At 37.4% G+C, this 14,499-nt stretch overlaps 1 protein-coding gene across 2 annotated transcripts in view; it reads right to left on the bottom strand.

Moving 5' to 3' along the window:
• Window positions 1–14,499, bottom strand: part of MRPS33 (mitochondrial ribosomal protein S33) — a 351,502-nt gene that overhangs the window by 183,579 nt on the left and 153,424 nt on the right. The gene's annotated exons all lie outside the window — the stretch shown is intronic.

Consider the following 14,499-nt stretch of genomic DNA (forward strand, 5'->3'; position numbering starts at 1 on the left):
AAGAGCTTACATATGACACTCAACATATTTCTCATAACAAAGGAAAAAAATGACGATTTATTATTGTTTTAGACATCTTTATTAAATTACCACATCTGACATAGGCAAACTTACATTTACATAACACTAATCAAACTATACTAACAAGTTCACATTTACAAGTATTATACATCACATATATTGTTATATATCAAATAACCAAAGCAACATTACATAAACTGCTCAATTCCTACCTTCTATTAAACCTTATTTCTCTGCCAAAACATTATTATGTATGTATTGTTTCCACAATTTCCATTTTTTCCTATGTAATTTACTCCTGCCCTTTCTAGAAATCCCACTTCTTGTACTTTTATCTCTGTTAAAATAATCATAAGTTCAAGTACAGTTGGTTTATTTCCATTTTCAAGTAATTGATTTTTTGGCAGCCACCAGAATTAAACTTAATGCTGCCTTACTATGTATAGGCAAATCAGATCATGTAACCCAGTTCAAAAAATTATTTCCTTGGTTACACTGATTTGCTCACTCAGTATTCCTGACACAGTACTCTGTAAGTAATTTTTAAGTCTGCCAACTCATTACACTCCAAGAACATATGTTCCCAAGCACCTCTTTTCTCCCCATACACCTCTAACATTTTCCATCTACCTGAGGAAAAATTATTTGGAGTCTGTCTGGGGTATAAAAATACCTATGGAAACATTTGCAGGCAAAAATCCTAAATCATCTAGACTTGTTGCATATTTGGGAGCCATACACAAGTCCTCCCATTGTTTCTTTGTGAACTGCATATCTTATCTCTCTTCCCAATCTTTTCTGACCTCTTCTGATTGATTCCTATAGTTACTGTGCAATATTTGATATGCCCTACTCACTATCCATTTTTTAAAAGCAGCTTCTTTTCTACATTCAGTTAACGACTCAACCATTGCAGGTCTTTCATTTAAAATTCCATTATCCTTTTCTCCTTGTCTATACTCTGATATCAATCTCTGACAGGGAAAGCAATCCCTAGCTTGCAACTGGATGTCTTCTTGGCTTCTTCCCATTCCTTTAACTTTCTTTCTGTAATTATTTGTTCCAAATAACTTGGTTGCCTTGCTATCTTCCATCAGTAAATCCCAGCCCCCTCTAGTCTATTCTCTGTACCCCATATTGCAGTCATCCCCATTGGCAGAATCTTCTTTCTCCATTCCCGTGTTGTCTTAGTTCTCAGTATACTTTCTGCTACTTTATGAATATAATATTTTGTATGACTGTTATTCTCCTTAAGGATCTGCTTCCAAAATCCCATTCTTTCCTTATTTCTTGAATTACCACCCTACTTCAACATCATCATCCCTTTCCAAGTTGAAGTGTAGCCTTCTGCTTGTGTTATGTACAAGAGCCTTAACTGTGTAACTCTATAATATCCCTTCAAATCAGATAGTCCTAACCTCCTTGCTCTATTGGGAGGATCAATGTATTCCACTTGACTCTTGCCCTTTTCTACTCCCAAATAAAATCCTTCAACTCTTAATTACTATCCACTACTTCTCCTCTGGTTGACAGAAAGATGCCTGGCACATGTATTAAAGCAAAGGGACTAAACATTTTTAATGCTTGTGTCTTGCTATTCATATCCATAGGCAATAGCTTCCAGTCTCTCAGTTTAAATATCATCTTTTGTTTACTCTCTTCCACATATTCTTAGCTGTCATAACAAAATCCATTTTAATCCATACTCCTAAATACTTCATTTTATCATGTCCCCATAAATATGGGTATTACTGAACCAATTCAAGTGTAGGCATGTAGTTTACAGCTATAGCCTTTGTTTTATTTTCATTAATTTTATTTAAAAAAGAACCATTTCAGAATGTTCCACAACACTGAGATATGTTGTCCTTTTCTGGTTCCATCAGGTTAAAAATAATATCTCCAAATAAAGCCAAGATTTATTGAACACCATACCAATTATATACTTGAATTTCGGAGTCCTTTATTTTCTTTCCAGTGTTTCCAAATATAACGTAAAAAAGGGAAAAGAGGACAACCCTGCCTGGTTCCTCTATTTAGAAGTAACTTAACAGAGAGGAACCCTTATCCTTTGATTTTTTGCCTCCGATCCCTCATGTATCCTTCTAATTAACCTTATTATTGTATCAGGAAATGCTTCCATTGCCTTACTCATAAAATCACAGCTTATTCTAATGAATGCTTTCTCTGCATCATGACCCAACAGTAATAATGGTATTTTCTTACATTCTGCTTCCCACTGGATCATCACTGTTCTATTAATGTTGTCAAATGTTTGCCTCCCCTCCACAAAACTATACTGTTCCATATCTATCAAATTTGACATCACTTTTGCCATTTTTTTAGCCAGTACAGACACTTTATAATCATGGTTTAAAACTGAAACACGCCTATATTATGAAGCTAGATCAGATGGTTCTTCATCATCATTAGGTATTACAATCACCAAAACTTTTTTTACAGGATGTTGGTGCCTCCCCTCCTTTTAAAATACTGTTAAACAAAACCTTCCAAATCTTTATCAGTTTCTTCCCTCCTAGCTTCCAAACCTCCACTGAATACCATCTTCTTCTATCTTAACTGGTAGTTGTTAAGCCTCATCTACCACTTATCCTAGCATATTAAAGTTTTCTGTAAATACTTCCATTTGTGCTTTTTCTTTATTTCCCCACTTCTCTGCTTTCCATAAATCTTCATAAAATTTCCAAAATATTTCTATAGATCTCTAGTTATTTTTCTTGTTAAAAGCTCCATAAGTTTGGCAACAACTCTTTCTACTTTCTGTTGCCTAAGTTGTTCTAAAAAAAAGTTTTTGGGCTCTGGAGTTATTGTCGAAAAACAACTGCTTAACAGCAATCTTTCTAAACTCATGCATATTATTAAAGTATTCCCTTACTTTTTCTTCAGCACTCTGCAAATGAGCCTCCCCTTTTTCTCTAAGATTCCCCTTATTTTGTAATACTTTAATCTTTGTCAGCCCCTCTAAATTAGTCTCATTACTTCTTAACCATATCTCTTTTTCTTTTATATCTGCTTTATTTTTAAACTCCTAGATAATTTCCACTGCCCATTCCTTGAGTTTCTCTATTTTTAACAGTTGCACATGAACTGAAATAGTTATTGGATGTGTGTCAAAGTTCTCAATTAAATGCACATGCTCCCACGACATATAATTTCTGTCTAGTCTAGCCCAGTTACTGTACCTTGGTGAATAATATGTAAATTGTCTCAGAGTCCCTACTACTGAATTCACATATTTTATGCCAAATATTTTCATACATGCATTTCTTTAGAAATCTACTCTTTATTGTTATATTTTTCCTATTAGCCCCCCAGATACACCCTCACTGTTGCAAATCAAATTCCAGTCCCTACCTATAAATAATATTGTTAAGCTCCATAATAGCAGTGTTTTGTGGAATAAATACATGCCAGTGAAGTCCTTATCTCTTGTCAGTAGCTTCTTATTGCCACAAATATGTCATTACAATCATTGCCCCCTCTTCTATCATGACTGGAGCTCCTCCAGCAATTATTAAGTATTCCTCTTTTCCTATGTCCCTGATATTTCTGCAGAATATTCATCCTGAAATCTTTTTTTATCAAATTCACATGCTCAGTTCTGTCTAAATGTGTGTCCTGTAGCACTGCTATTTGCACTTTGCATTTCTTAATATAATTAAGTATTCTTTATTTTGTCTACACCTGTGAGACCATTCACATTCCAAGATAATATGGAAAATGTTGCCACTATGGTAAGAAGTCATTATTCCCGCCTATTGTATATGGCAGCTTTTTAAATGTCTATTTCCAGCTTTTGTGATACATGCACCCACTAATGTTTGGCAAGTAAACCTTTTATACAGTTTCTCTGATCAATATTACTGGAACCTATGTCACATTTTACAAGACTTTTTGTTTTCATAAAAAACCCACAAACAAAAAAAAAACACACTCCCATAACTTGCTGACTTAATACAAGCACACATCACTATGTACAAGTTCAAATAATGAAGTAATTTGCACCATACAGACAGCTGCTAACAGGCTCTAATTAGCATGGGTAACCTCAATTTTGGATTAAGATGCATGTTATTGTTTGCGCTTGGGGTCTGTTCTTTTTTAATCCCTCGCCGATGTGATGCATCCCTTCAGAAATCATTAACTTTTAGCCTTGAAGAAACCAGTGTTCTATCTTTTATTGCCCTACTATCAACGTATCTCCATGGAAATATGAGAAAAAAAAAGAAAAATGTTTATTGACCTTTGATATGGTTAACCATCAAATACTTCTAAACATACTAAAAACTCTTTCATTCAGCTCACAAGCACTACAATGGTTCAAGTCCTATTTAGAACATAGATAGCAAGCTGTCCTCTGGGACAATAACCTTTCCACTCATCTTCCTATTACTCTAGGGGTTCCACAAGGCTCTATCTTGGTACCTCTCCTCTTCTCTATATTCATTAACAATCTACATCTAAATATTCCTCAAGCCACCTGCATTCAACATGCAGACGATTCTACTGTAGTGTGTACTGCCCCCTCTGCTGCTGAACTCCAAACCATTACTCAAACTGTATTTAGCTCAGTTGAGAATTGGTTCCTACAACGTTGCCTCTTACTAAATGCCAAAAAAACAAAGCTACTGTTTTTTTACCCTAACACTTAAGTCTTCCCCTATTCACCTCACTGTCAAGGTTAATAACGGCACTATCATTGCACCAGACCCAGCTACCAAACTATTAGGCATAACAACTGATCAATATCTTAACTTTGACTCACATATTAACATGACTATCAAAACTGTTAACAGAAAACTTGGCTCTCTCTATCAAATAAAATCTTTTCTTACCCCTGAACCAGAACCACCATTGCCCATACACACCTTATCTCTACCCTCCTTTATGCCTCCCCCATTTATATCAATCTCTCTAAAAGTAACCTTAATAAACTGGCAACCTCCTATAACAACATTACCAGATTTGCCACTGGCTCCCCATTTAAATCCCACCACTGTCTAAATCTCAAACAGCTTGGTTGGCTAGAACTTCAAAACCAGCTACTTTTTCAACAACTTATCACCCATAAAATACATCAGCCCACCAACACTCCTATTCTCAGTAGCCTAATCTCTCCCTACAGTAATCTCACTACCCTTCGCTCAGCTAATAAATTACAAGTAACCATCCAGAAATCCTTTAACAAAGCAGGTGACTCCCTCTTCTCTAATTCAGTAGGGAAAATCTGGAACAGGCTTTCCAGCAATCTCCAATTACTTTAATCACTACCACTCTTCAAGAATCAAATAAAATTACTCCTTTAAACCCAATGGCTATGCCCATGCACTAACCCAGATTAAAACCAACTGTACAGCATTACTGTTTTCACCCTCCTTCAATAGCCAAACCTGATTACTAATGTCTCTTTTTGGCTTTAATCTTCTACAGTCTTCTAGTGCCTGCAAACTACCCTGTAGTACATAAAATAAGAAAATTCCCCCTACTCCAGGCACCTGTATTACAGCCTTATATGTATTCTATCTGTTTTACTAGTGTGTATAATATTGAACAAACCTAATAACCACCTTTATCTATCCTACCTTTCCTACTCTTCTCCAAGACAAATGTCTATCCATTAACCTTAATTATCTGCTTCTAAAACTACTGTATTACTAACGTCTGTATCCATGACCTTTTCATGAAGCTTCTGCAATGATAACCTAAAGCTAAATTTATATTAATGTTTTAATTGATGTGTTTTTTTGGTCTTCTGTCTTTATTGTCTGTTTCATTTATTCTTTGTAATATTGTTATTTAGCATAGTTTGGAGCTTATCTCCCCAGGCCTCTACTGAAAATAGACATGTATCCAGTTAGACTAGCCCGGTCAACAAATGTAAAATAAATAAATAAAATGTAGTCCCCTGCTGCAGCCAGAAAGACGAGCGGAAACATTTATTGCTAAAGGAAAACATTTCATCATACTTGGTATTCTCATATTTAGTACTTTCCACTTTTTGTTATTAGATTAAGCCAATGATCTTAATCCAGACATTCACTTATGCAAAAGTAAGAGAAAACATATGAGAGCTTCATGTATTATGATCTGTGTATTTCACACCCCATCTCCACCTGAACAACCCAAGATTACAGCATATTAACTTAAACATGCCTTTGTCTAGTTCTTCTTCTCTTAATGCACTGTAATGCCTACATTTCTTTATACCAAAAAAGAAAAATGAACGAGAACAGGAAGAAAAAAGTCACCAGTTTACTTTAGTAACTTTATCACATACGATAATAACTAAAAATGCTTTACTATAAAATATATAAATTATAATGTTAAAAGTTTCACAGAAATATTAAGAACAGAAATTGTTTTACTTACAATTACCTTTTTCCTTATTCTTTCCCTCCTCTCAGACTCCTAACATTAATGACATGAAGCGAGGCAAATACTTTTCAGTTCCCCACAAGTTTAGCAAAATCAACAGAAGTCCACTATTTCCACTTATTCTTATACAGCCATCATTCACAAATGTCTCCGTTTTACTCACTAATTTCTGTGTTGCAGGTCTTCTTCCTGTTTATCTCCATCTCCCAATTCCAGATTCCAGTTCAATTCCAAGGTACTCCCAATTCTTATGGTCAAATCCTGTGCTTTTCTCTGTCTCTCAAACATTTTTCATTAGAACAGTGGAATTTTTTTCACTGGCAAAGTCTCTCCATATGCTTTACTATCAGAAGAATGGGAAGCAGACTCCATTGTGCTTGATGTCTCATTTTTGGTGAACAAACTTTTGCATTTCCTCCTTCAAGAATTGACTTTGATCCTCCAGGAAAAATATTCTGAGGACAGCTGGATACATTGGCTTAAATCTCACACCTGTGTCTCGACATTCCCTGATTACTGGACTACATTTATTTCTTGTCTGCCTGGTGTACAGTGAATAATCACTTAGCACAAACACTGTCTCTCCAATTTTTAATACTTTGCCCTTTTGCTAAAGTTTTATCAGGATAAACTCTTCCTGCTGGTAGGTTTTTTATATCTAATAAAGGTCATGGCTATTTTCTCATGGATGAGATTTAGAACATAAACACAGTATGCCCTTTCAACTATCAGTTCCTGCTGTGGAATATCAGTCCACTCGCCTATTTGTGACTTCATAAAATTAATAAAGTCTATTCCTTCTAGCTTCTCTGGTACAGCAGCAAATCTCAGATTTTCTCTATGTGCTCTGTCCTCTGATTCTACCATTTTGAAAGATCTCTTCTTGAGCAGTCTCATATTCAGCTGGACTTCATTTCAACCTCTGATTTTTGCAGTTTTATCAGCTCATCTGAAGATCAGTTTAATCCATTTTTCTAGCCTTTGTTATTTGAGTGGATGTACTCCTTCAGTGGTACATTAATTTTAATCAGCTGTGAGCATATTTGACTTATTTATTTCCTCCAGATTACTGGAAAACATGTCCTTCACCAAAGCTGAATCTTGAACTGCTTTTTGCAGAAAACCTGCAGGAATCTTCTCAGTCAGTATTTTTTCCTTCATCTTTTCTAGTTCATTTTTTTCACTCTCTCTTAGTTACTTCTTTGCTTTCATCCAGGCAGTATACCTACTAGCTAGTAAGTGAATTTTACACAAGCTGACAATATTGCTGAGAAACAACAGCCAGTGATACTGTCAACATGGGTAAAATTCACTTTCTAGCCAGTAAGTGTATTTTACTCAAGCTGACATTATCATTGTCTGTTTCTAGTTTCTGTTTTCACATTGGGAGAGCTGAAGTTAAGCTGGTGATCAGTGTGCGGACATCTTGGAAGTCCAATTTATCATTTGTTTTGGTCTAATTCTTCCACTTGATCACCTAGCTCTCCCCACCTGGTCCCTGCTAATGAACTCATTCATTCATTCTCAACTATGAGCCATTCTTCTCCAGGGCAAGAACCAGGTACACAAGAGTTGGAGCCAACATCTGTGCTACAGGGGAATAAGATTTTGGCATACACCTTATAATACTGTAAGTGTCCTTGCAGAAGTCTGAGAAAAGTAAGCAACTATCTTGCAGTGCTTTCTCCATGCCAGTTTGTAATGCAACCAGTGCCCTCTCCTCTTACAGAAAACACCTCTACATGACCCTGGTCTATAGCAGTGGTTCTATCATGAACATAATGTCCTGGAACATACATCAATTTCCCCCAACTCACAGGATATGTGATCGGGCTCTACCTTTTCAATCCTCTTCCTCAAGCTCCAACAGGTGCCAAAGCCTCTAATCAAACTTGGGTCCTCTTGGTCACAGTCAGGGTTATACCCCTCTACACCAAAGGAGGGGTTTAACCAATCTTTTCATAACCAGGTTAATGTACTGATCTTGAGATACTATTGTGAAGCTGGAAAGAAATACAAGTAAAGGTTCTTCATAGTGCAAGCTTTGATTTCTCTCTCTGATTTCCTGCTTTGTTCAGTTTAGGTTTGCAGGGGAACTGAAGTTTATCCTGTTTCTTAGTAGGCTCAAAGCAGGGGGATTAATCCTGGATACGGCATGTCTACTGCAGGACATTTCACAAAACAGCAAACATACCAATGGACTATATATAAATTCACCAATTCATCTACAGCATGTTTTTTGGATTCAGAGAGCAAACTGAAACAAGCAGTGAAAACCACTATGGACACAAGAGGTAAGTCAGACATTGTGGAAAAGGCACCTTAGCTGAGAACCAAAATGAAGAATCAAGTTCTGTAAAGCTGTGCCACTACTTACTCTTATCTGCCCTACAATGCACTTAAACTAAAAAGTTAGTAAATGAAGAGCTCTTCATACAAAAGTGACTGACTTGGTACATGCAGATAGGATTTAGCTTACTGGACATAAGAAAATAGAAGATCACAGGTTAGATGCCATTAAAGAGAAGCTTTTGTTGCCAGTTAAAAGTTTACAGAAAGGGACAGGGAAATTAATTTTTACTTTTTTTCTTATCTCATGCTTGCCAACAATCAAGTTCTGTCTTGGCTCTATCCATTCATTCACCCCTTACTGCAGTGACAGCTAGCTGCAGACATGGCCATCATTTGGTCAGATATGGGGAGTTTCCATTTTCTGGCTCTTACCTTTTCAATAATGGCTGATGTTCATAAATGCAGGCATGAGGGCAAGTTATGCCATGTTCCTTGAGGGCTACTATATAGAAGTGGCTTGGCAGAGCCAAAGTCACATGCGTGGTCTGTGCCTAGCCCATAATCCACAGGTCACGTACCCCTTCTCTCTCTACCCCTTCATCTCTCCAGTAAATGCCAGCACTGCAATGGCCTAGATGGCCTTCCTCCCTCAGGAGAAGTGAACTGTTATGAAACATTCATTGTCATCTTCCCTTGTCAGATTCTCCACTGTCTGGATAACTAATAAACTCCTAGTCAACTGGATTTCATTCAGATATTTTTTCCTCTGTCACAGAGCTGAATGAATTATAAAATTGTTTTTATTAGGTTATATACTCACATGTTGTCAATACAAACACAACACAAAAATATACCTTGAATTCAACAGTCCCAACTTTTGTTTTTTTTTTTTGTTTTTTTTTATGAAGACCTGTTATACCACCAGCAAAATATTAATCCAACTATGAATATTAACAACCACAAAGGAAAACGATTTGACCACATGAAAATGTCGGGGTACCCATTAATATACACAGTATAACTTCTCACAGTTCAAACAAAAACAACCAAATTATAAGTCACTTCAGAACAACAAAAAAACAGAACAGTAGCTTAAATGAAAATGAATGGCTGTTTCAAATTTTTAAACACATTTAAACCACAAGATTTACAATAAGTTCTTAATGTTAAAAGATGAAACTAATGAAAACAAATTAAACAAGAAATAGAAAATAAAGCTGAAGGACCAGGCTTAATATAAGACAGGTTTTGCACATGAACTGTACTTATTTGAAATACAGTTATATCAGCTCTGTTAAGAACTCACTAAACAGACTAGTCCCTTATTTAAAAAAAAAAAAAACAGCTACTGGCAGATCCCATAATGCATTTGGGCCTTTCCTCTTTGGGGAAAGATGAAGTATGATACACACTTAACACAACTACAAAATAATTATCAAACTATTTTACATGTTACACTTATGCAATTTCTGATCCGATGTCTTCTCCAGCCATCACAAAATGCGAGTTATCAGATCTGATATCCGCATTCAAAATCTTCATTCCAGGAGCTCCACCTTCTCTACCCAAAGCCCATTTCCGACTCTACTGCCTCTCCTTAGATCTCACTTGCCACCAGAGTTTTGATTGTGGTCAGAGGGCTCCACCAACAATGTATCTATACCTCTTAGTGCAAAAAATCTGGACAAAGCCTCACAGAACAGGGGGACAAAGGCCGAAAAATAGGGACAGATTTTAAATATTGCTCTTGTATACTTAGAAAGTTGTTAGAATAATAGGATTTGTGTTAGCATGCATTTTCCTGAAGGATATGATGTCTGAAACACAAATGTATATCATTATTTAGTGACTTCAGACCTCAAATCATCCCAGTGATTTGTCAGAAAATTACAAATTTTATGAGTAACATACCAAAAATATGAGGCGAAAATCTGTACAGTTGATAGGTATGAATGTATCCTTTTTGGATAATTTTCTTGAAATTGTTCTACTTTTTTGCTGTGCCACCCTTATAATTTGCTACTTTATTACTGTTTATTGTTAGTTTTATCTCTAATCAGGTTTTTACACAGAATTTCGTCTTTCTTCATAGATATGTATTGTTTCTCTGTAATTAGCTTTACTTTCTCTGTAATAATAATAGTGTTAAGAAATACCCAACAATAACCTAATGTATTCAAATATAATATTTAGTAGTGAGATTGTTGTTGCTGCTTGGTTTTTGTACTGTTTGATCTTCCTCTTTAGGTATTACGTGCAAGTTTTGGGATTTAGGTGGTGTGTTGCCTGTGAGCACAAACTGCCCTAACAAGATGTTGAAGGCAAGTGGATCTACTGTTTGGGCAGGGAGCACTTAGAGATAGTGTCAGGCTTGTGCTGCATTTGACACTTGAGATCTTAATGAAAGGAAGGTCAAGCTGGTCATGAAAGATCTTCTCCAGCTCTCAGCTGCTGCTTCTTCCTCTCCCAGCAAGAAGCCAAAGAGAATGCAGAAAGAGACATCCAAGGAAAAGGTGTCCAAGGCTAGGAGTAAAGAAAGGTAAGAGCGCAAATACTCACCTTCCTTCAAAGAGAGCAAACCACAGCCAAAGGTTCACTGGCCTATAGTGCCCCTGGCTCCAGCCCCTTTGGGCGCTTCACTGCTGCATTGGCCCTGATCCCCTGTTATTTCCGTCTTGAAGTCTTTCAACTTCTCCACTTTAAGCATTCCCAGGCCTTTCCTCTCCAAGGACCCTTCCACCTCTTCAAGCAGACAACACTCTCCCTTTTGTCCAATCACACTGGCAAAATTTTCTCTGGGACCCTCTTCTTCCTCCACTTGGGTCCTAGTCTCACCATTTTGGATCCAAACTTAGGATATGATGACTACAAAGAGATCATCTAAGTTTGGCCTTGGACACCAGTGCTTTCAGAGTTGAGTGTTTTGAGTCCAATGCCCCAGAGTTAGACTCAACCTTTCATGTTACAGAGTCATCCTTGCCCCTGGGTGCTATTGTTCCCTGGTAACTTTGCTCTAATCTCTTTCAGTAACAGTCATGTCAGTGCTAGGCACCACTGTCATTCTCTCTCTCTGTGGTCTTTGGATCCGAGGAGTAACAGACTAGATGTCCAGTTTTGGTTTTGACCTTTGATGTCATGGAAATGATTCTCTGGCATTTGGAGACAGGATTATCAGAAGTAGCATTGGATCCATCCCAATCTCTTTTCCTATCTGTGCTTGTGGATAAATATTGGTTGGCTTCAGGACTAGTTGCTTCCCTGCATTCAGAGCCCTCCAATCTGTTCTGGGTCTCCTCCCCCTTCTCCACCCAAGGAGGTACATGGAAAGAACAGATGCAAGAAGAAATACTTAAGATTCCTCTGATGAATCCCTCATTCAGAACACGAACCTCGATGGAGAGGGCTCCCCCAAATCTTCCCATGAAGATGCCGCTTTTGGTGATTTGCTTGAATTTTTGAAAAAGCATGGGCGATGGACCACTGATGCCCCTTCCCTGGAAGAGTTATTATTTTCCAGATGCCATTTAAGGTGGTCCCCCTCTGGATGCCCTTGTGACCTGCTTTCTTGGAGGGATTGGAAAGAACCTATTGTGATGGAAACATATCCCCAGGAAACCTGATGACACTTTGGTGTCTCCCAAAGACAGACACCATTGGAGCAAGCATCTGGTGGTAGATGCCTCTACAGTTTCAGTAGCCATGAAAAAGGTAATCTCTGAGGAAAATTTCACAGCCCATCTGCCCAACAGAGAGTCTCGTCATTGGATAATTTGGGAAAACACATGTAAACTTCATCCACTTTTGCCTTATATGTGCTGAACTATTGCCCATTTGACCAGACTTCAATGGGATCTTATCAGTGAAGTGTCAATGATCGTTACTACTCAGCAGCCCTCAGATATTCAGAAGACCCTGGAGGCTCACCTGCCAATTATGCAGTCTGTATCTAACATTTCCAGGAGGCTGTTGTCCAAAGCGGTCAATGGAATGTCCTGTATGGCAGGCACCAGTATCGCCATACACAGTCATGCCTGGATGAGCTTATGTAGTTTTGCAGGCCACTTCAATGTGTCTTTTATCAATGCTTCAATTGAAGGTTCTTTCTTTTTTGGTCCAAAGATCAAAGAAATGCTGACTATGAGTGAGCAGGACAGGAAGACTCTTGTCTGCCAGTGAAAGTCCACTTTTCTATCCTTCAGAGGTCCTTGTCTAGGAACCAGAAGGGTGGAAAATCTCTTGTTTTTGCGAGTAGCAGGAACCTTTCCAGAAGTCCTTAATTGTGGTTTCCCCCGCACAGTGGAAGGGGCAACTACAATGGATGCTGCCCATGGGGCAGGGAAGGTCCACAGAACCAAGGCTTCCGAAGGTCTGAATTCTGTAATCTGAAACTATGAAACTGTGAAATAATCACCAATACCACTATAGAGTCTCTAGTTATTTTTCTTGTCATAGGCCTCCTAAGTTGGTGATAACTCTTTCTACTTCTTTTACCCAAGTCATTGTGCTAAAAATGTTTTTTGTGCTCTGGAATTATCGAAAATAGTTGCTTAACAGCAAACTTTCTAAACTCAGTCATATTATCTAAATGCTACATTATTTTCTCTTTAGTACTCTGTAGTTTCTCTTCTTGTTCTGGCAGATTCCCCTTACTTTGCAATACTTTATCTTTTGTCAGCCCAACTAAACAATTCCTATCACTTCTTTCCCAGCCATTCTTCTATATTATTTATACTCTAGTTTAATTTAATTACACTCACTAGCTATGCCTTCTGAAGAAATTAATATCCTACCTAATAATTTTCACATAATTCCCACTATCCATTCCTTAAATGTTGCTCTCTTTAAAAAAAAAAAAAAAGTATGTAGGATGAGACATCTAGCTATATCCCACTGGATTGCCACCAATTAAATGTGATGTCTGGCCCATACCCCACAGGGCTGTCAACAATAAATGTAATGTCCCTTACTATCCTGGGTAATCCTTAGTCATCTAAGGAGCTTCAATCCTAGTTACTGACTCCAGTTTGAGACTGTCACTTAAACAGGAGTAATAGTCACAATCTTCCCCTAAGAGCACAACGGGAACACGTTTAGTAATCTGGGACTGGGGGGGGGGGGGGGCGGCCAAGACGCAGGCTAGTTAGCAGCACCTTTCTTGAGCTCTAATAGTCTTTATATTTACTGACAGGAAAAATTAAAAACCAGGACAAATGTCTTCACACAAATTACAGGAGATAATACTTAAAGGTCACTGGTTTGTTTTAATTGGAAAAAAATTGCCAGTATTTAACAAAATTCCTGTCAAAAACATCAGAAAGACTACCGATACTGTCACAAGATGAGCAACTCAAACTACAACTTTCAAGACCAGTCTTCAAAGAAGGACCTTCAAACCTTATTAGTCAACATGTCTGAACTAAACAAAAAAATTGATAAAATGTACAAACTGGATTTGTATAAAGAAAAAACCTCCAGACAAATATAGAGGTTTTAAAAGAAATGATGCAGCAACAAAAGATCCAAATAACTGGGATGGAAAACTCATTAAATGACCTGGATGGGAGATTAACAGAACAAGAACTACAAGTGGAATTTCTTTTGAAGCAAAATACATCTTTAATAAATAAACTGGATAATCTCGAAAACAGATCCAGGAGGAATTATCTTTGGACTTATGGTTTACCTGAAAATGTGGAGGCTCAAAACATGACCAACTTCCTCACAACCTAGCTTCCCAAAGCTTTAAATCTGCAAGAAGCCTTTTCATATGGAATTGAGAGGGCACATCAG

This window comes from Protopterus annectens, chromosome 11.part0, assembly GCF_019279795.1.
Source record: "Protopterus annectens isolate FY-2018-M chromosome 11.part0, PAN1.0, whole genome shotgun sequence".
Lineage (NCBI taxonomy): Eukaryota > Metazoa > Chordata > Ceratodontiformes > Protopteridae > Protopterus > Protopterus annectens.